Raw genomic sequence first — 6,000 nt, forward strand, 5'->3', positions numbered from 1 at the left:
GATTATTGCTCAAGCTTAAGCTTCCCTGACTTATAGACACTTTGTGTCTAAATCACGTATCCTCTCACCCTGCAAGGAATTGTTATGCCTATTGTACTAAGGGTGAAACGATACACCGATATTCCGATGCATCGCGATACTTGACCCACAATACGATATACGATAAACGTGGGCCCATTTATCGATACGTCACGATACCGAACGCAAATCTCAAGTACAGCGTTTCCTTGCTATTGTGCCTTTCAATAAACCGCTAACTTGGTTAAAGCGCGCGGTAACGTATGGCTCCCAAAAACGTTCTTACATTTTTAATAAGCTCAGGTTTTACACCGACAGATGTTTTTCCCCATCTCAAAAAACATTATCAGCTGATCACCGCAAGCACATAACACCGAAAATACCAGTCAGCAAATCCGAACTGAAGTATGCAATTCAATACCATTATTATACTATCTTGTTATTAAAACGTGTTCATTGTATAACTGGTCTGGTGTTTGTAATATATTTTATTAATTTTATTCAAAATTTCATTAATATTAATATTGTTTTCATTAAGTTAGGTGAAATCGTGTGTGAAGAGATACAGCAACCGCGGTCAGATTACCGCTTTTGACGCATTGAAACGAACTTTAGTTGGTAGAGAATAGATACATATATTAAATATGCCATGCTTTGACTCGTTAAAAGTCAAATTTGTAAAAATATCCTGCAACAGCAATCACCAGTACCAAAATGCTACACTTGTGGTTCTTATAATTTTAAATATGTATATATAAAGTAAAAGCTGCAACTAAGGTAACACGATATTGGAATATATTTTTCCTGATAAAGCAATAATTTCAGATACAATTTCTTCGACCATTGCATCACAATTCTTTGAATGTTGTGACTGTTCCAAAATCATGAAAGGTTCAATCTTGACATGCATTAAGTCTTGTTTTTTTGTTTTTTTTGCGTATCGAGATTCGTATCGTATCGTGACCTTCTTGTATCGTTGCACCATGTACATGTACCATGGGACACTGGCCTCCAAGTACCGAAGTCAAGTCTCATGTCTCATGTAAATGAGGTCACTTGGCAAGAACTACTTTTTTGTCCCATATATCGATGCAATGTCTCCTTGATTAATATATTGTTTATATTTTGGGTGTTTCTGTAGACAAACATGGCTGCGTATTATTTTGGACTTTATGAAAAATGTAGCGGTTCACTTCTAAAAGAATAATGATAATACGGCATGTCTTAAAATGCTTCATTGAGTGAAAATAACTATAAAACAGCGATTATTATGTCAATGTCACGTACAATATATATTCCTAACATATTCCTGGGCTGGCCCAGTCGTCTAGGCGCCGCGATACGCTGTGCAGAGTTGCGTCCCTTGGACACGTAATAAACCAAACATCGTGGGTTCGAATCCCGGTTCGCCCCAATTATGTTTCTAGGTCTGTCAGCACCATACCCATGGGTTTCACCGAAGTGGTAAACGTCTGAGACCTGCATCTTTTCAGGTTTTCCTCCCACATTAAGATGACACCGTAATATAACTGTTCAAAGCGTTACACCTAACTCACACAAATTCGGCTTAAAATATCTTTTTCTCACCAAAGCACGTGACACAGACATGTTCCCTCCGCAGACAATCCGAAACTCCCCAAGGGCTGTGGTTACAGTCCCGCAACGCCTTCTCCTGACCTGACCGCCTCCGTGGTCTAGTGGTAGAGCGTCCACCCGGAGAGCGGAAGGTCCGGGGTTCGATCCCCGACCGCGTCATACCAAAAGACGTTAAAAGATGGTACTTGTTGTTACCCTGTCTGTCGCTCGGCATTAAGGGGCTAAAACAAGGACTGGTCGGCTTGGAGTCAGTATACTGTGTCTGAGTGGGCATGGTATCTAAACATGGTTAAACTGCGGCATGGTATCTCAGTGAGCTAGCCCTATAAATCGGCATCAGTCCGGACTAATACAAGCAGCCACACAAACACACACACGTACATGCACGTCGCTATATAAGTGCAATAATTTTGGACGCGACGTTAAACCCAATTTCACCTTCTACTGACCTATGCACCACACATCATCAAACAGGAAGGCCTCCGGCCCTCGTTACCGGACCTTGTACTGAGTTCGTGATGAGAGGAAGCCAAGCTGGCGACACACAGACCACAGCTGCCTCCTCGCTGAAGTTGTCGTCACAGACGGATCCCCGTCTGCAAGAACACATGTACCGATATACTCAATACTGTCTGTGTGAGGCCGCGTTCACACAGTGCCGATTATTACACCGTTTGAGATCAGACAGCGCTACGACACGAAAAGTGAAAAAGTCGGATTACTATCCTCAGTGATCTTGAATGTTCTACCATTGACTGAACGCAGTCTTATACGTTCGTAACAGAGTCATGGAAAGGTCCAGAGAGGTGCGTCCCGTAACATTCGGGAAACTCCGATTTTGTCAAGTCGGATTACAATCGTGACTATGTCGTGACAGATTCTGCCGTATCGCATCAACATCGTAGCAATGCCCTGTGTTGTCTGAACGGTGTCCTGTGGATCGGGACGCTGTCGTGATGAACGGCCATGATTTGGAGAAATTGTTCATTGCCGTTTATTGTCGATTGAGTCCAGATTGCGTCCAGATCTTGCCGAATGCGAACCGTCTTTGTCGGTTCACTGCCCGGTCACTGTCTGATCTCTGTCGGATCGCATTCGGGAGAATCGGGACGCTGTCGGCAAAGATTCGGCCTTTTTTACCACGCGGAAGATACAAATCGGATCAGATTCGGATTGAGAACGGGAGACACGGGTCGAATTCGGCTGGAAACGGCTGAATCGGGACGCTTCCTGAACAATATCTGATTGTTGTCGTGATTAAATATATGTTTTTACAAATTTGTGAATTTCCCGCCACGAATCACAGGATCTTGATCAGACTTATTACAAACTTTAATCGGGAGCGGTCCTATCAAGGACGGCAGTACAAATCCTGAATGTGTCACTGAGCCCTGAGGTATATAAAACGTCAACGCCAGAGAATAACCAGTCTCGATTATCCGCCGACACAGATCCCATTGACAAGAGGCAAAATAGCGGTGAAAATGATAAGAATGGATCGCTGAAAATGAGTCCGGACACCAGGTGTTCGCGAAAAAGGATGAACATGTCCTGCCCTACTGGTAGAACCCGCACCCGCCAATCACACAATTTGCATGATAGGTAAGTATTTTTTGCCTGACACCCCATATCAGTACTGTACACTGAAAACACACGGGGATGGGGTCATGTGAGAGACAAGATATTTTATCGGTCTATAATATTTTTTTCTTAGAAAAGAGACGAACAATTTCATTGTTTCACATAACACACTTTTACAGAACATCCAGCATGCACAGCCAACAATTTGTGTGTGTGTATAAACCTGACGACAATTTTTTTTTAAAAGTTTTTTTGTAAAACAATATATTTTCTTTAAATGTCCTAGAACCCGGAATATCCAATGGTCCTTCACAATGTGTAAGAAATGCTCAGGAAAAGTTGCTTCTCTTCGAAATATGTTTAACATTTCATTCGTTGACGAGGGCCTCTGTACCACAGTCTGCCGTCAACGTGTAGTCAAGGTGTAGACGTTGACATTGTTGTCGCTAGATTAACTGCTCTACTTAATATATACTACTCGGTCATTGACGTTATATATTTATTCATAAAAGTACATTTTGTGTGTCTGTTTGTTTGTTGTTTAACGCCGAACTCAACAATATTCCAGCTAAATGACAGCGGTCTGTAAATAATCGAGTCTGGACCAGACAATCCAGTGATTGACAGCATGAGCATCGATCTACGCAATTGGGATACGATGACATGCATCAAGCAAGTCAGCAAGCCTGACCACCCGATCCCGTTAGTCGCCACTTAGGACAAGCGTGGTTTGCACAAGAACAGTTTTAACCCGGATCTTCACGGGTCACTAAGAGCACATTGGTATTTCTCAGCAACCTTTTGTTGTAGAATACTTCAAGCCTCCCGTCGCTCGTCCCGTTCCCGTCGACCAATCGGGTGTCTCCGTCACCGTTGTTTGTCCCTGTGTTAAGATATTACTGACATTTAACCTACGGACGGCATTCAATGCAGTGACAGTTAAAGGGCTCATGAGATAAACATTAGGCTTTGAGAAATGATCCAAATTTATAATTATATTCTAACTTAATGTAATTAGGATGAAATGAAACGGAATTTAACGTCGCGTTCAAGATGATTTGACTTATAAGCGACGTGCTTGCACGTATGTTTGGCTGCTTGAACTTTTCAGGAATTACAATTATATTGGTTTTGTAATACTAGCTCAGTTAGATACAATGCGCTAGTTTAACATGGATACAGGGCTCAGATACAGTTTATTGACTCTGAAACAACCAGTCTTTGTTTTATCCCCCTTAATGCCGAGCCCCAGGCAGGGTAACAACAAGTATCATCGTTTACCGTCGTAATGATGTTGTACCCCGCTGAGATCCCATGCTGCAGTTTAGCATGAATACCTCATTCAGGCACAGTATACTGACTCCGAGCCGACCAGTCCTTGTTTCAGCCCCTTAATGCCGAGTCCCAGGCAGGGTAACAACAAGTACCATCGTTTAACGTCTTTTGGTATGAAGGGCCGGGGATCGAACCACCAGACGCTGAATCCATCACTGAGACGGCCATTAATTATTAACGACATAAATTATTAATTGACGGCTAATACAAAAAATTTCACAAGGGAGAATTCTTCGCCGTAACAGGTGTGATTGTCTGCACCTTGTAGAAATCCAACATCCGGGCACTCACAGTAGAAGGACCCGTATGTGTTGACACAAGAGTGGCTACAGCCGCCATTGCTGGCCAAGCTCTCGTCTACGTCTACATTGATATTGCGAAGAACTTGTATCATGAAATGTTATATATGTCCAAATGTCTGACATAATTCCCCGCTGCCAATCATGTTTTATAAAAATCATTTTATTTCGCCAAGAACCAGCAACAGTGGTACAAGAACATAATAATAATATACTTTTTTTTGTAGAAAATACAAGGTAGTTTCTTTTCATGTTATGGTATACATGGAATATATTTGAGACACATTTTGTTTGCTATTTACTCTTACATTGGAAGTGTACAAAAGGGCGTTTTAATATGTACATACTCTACAATTTTAGGTACTGTTCCAGTATTAAGGACTGCCAATTTTGGTTAAAAACTTTACATCGAAATACGTTCTGAAATATAAAAAGTGAAAATGTACTATTCTACCTCATTAAATGTTATCATACATTTTTGCACCAAATTAAAACGTTTACTTCCACATTATAACTCAATTAACATAGACTAGACAAACCCTACAGATGGCCAAAAATCAATAAATGAATAATATATACTTTGTTTATCAATTACCACGCCTTAATGCACCGATAATACCAATGAACATTAGGTGCTCGCACAGGAGTACAGGTGAACCATTGCTTTCAGTGAAACACGCCTACAACGCCTTGTGCCTATAGACGGTGAGTGAATACATTGATGTATATTAGGCTTGGCCAGGGACCAAAGAGGGAGATCCCTATAGCTACATTAAAGATGGATAACTGATGAAGGTTTATCTGCTTCGGAACCAGAGATAGACCTATAGGACGCCGTATTTTGATGCAATTTGAGCTCGATTATCTGTGGCAAAGCCCGTGAGGATACGGTTAGAAATGGTCTCCGGCAACCAATGCTTGTAACAGGCGACTAACGGGACCAGGTGGTCTGGCTCGCTGACTTGGTTGATGCATGTTATCGTATCTCTACTGCGTAGATTGATGCTCCTGATGTAAATCCCTGGATTGTCTGTCCATGCTCGATTATTTACACCCGCCGTTATGTAGTGCGGTGTTAAACATCAACCAAACAAACTATATGATGAAGCGAAAACGTGGTCTTAGGGGCAGCAAGTGGTTTGCCGAGTTGCCTCCCTTTTGCATGTCGGAC

The sequence above is a fragment of the Haliotis cracherodii genome, unplaced genomic scaffold, assembly GCF_022045235.1.
Source record: "Haliotis cracherodii isolate W230 unplaced genomic scaffold, xgHalCrac1.p SCAF_6, whole genome shotgun sequence".
Classification (NCBI taxonomy): domain Eukaryota; kingdom Metazoa; phylum Mollusca; class Gastropoda; order Lepetellida; family Haliotidae; genus Haliotis; species Haliotis cracherodii.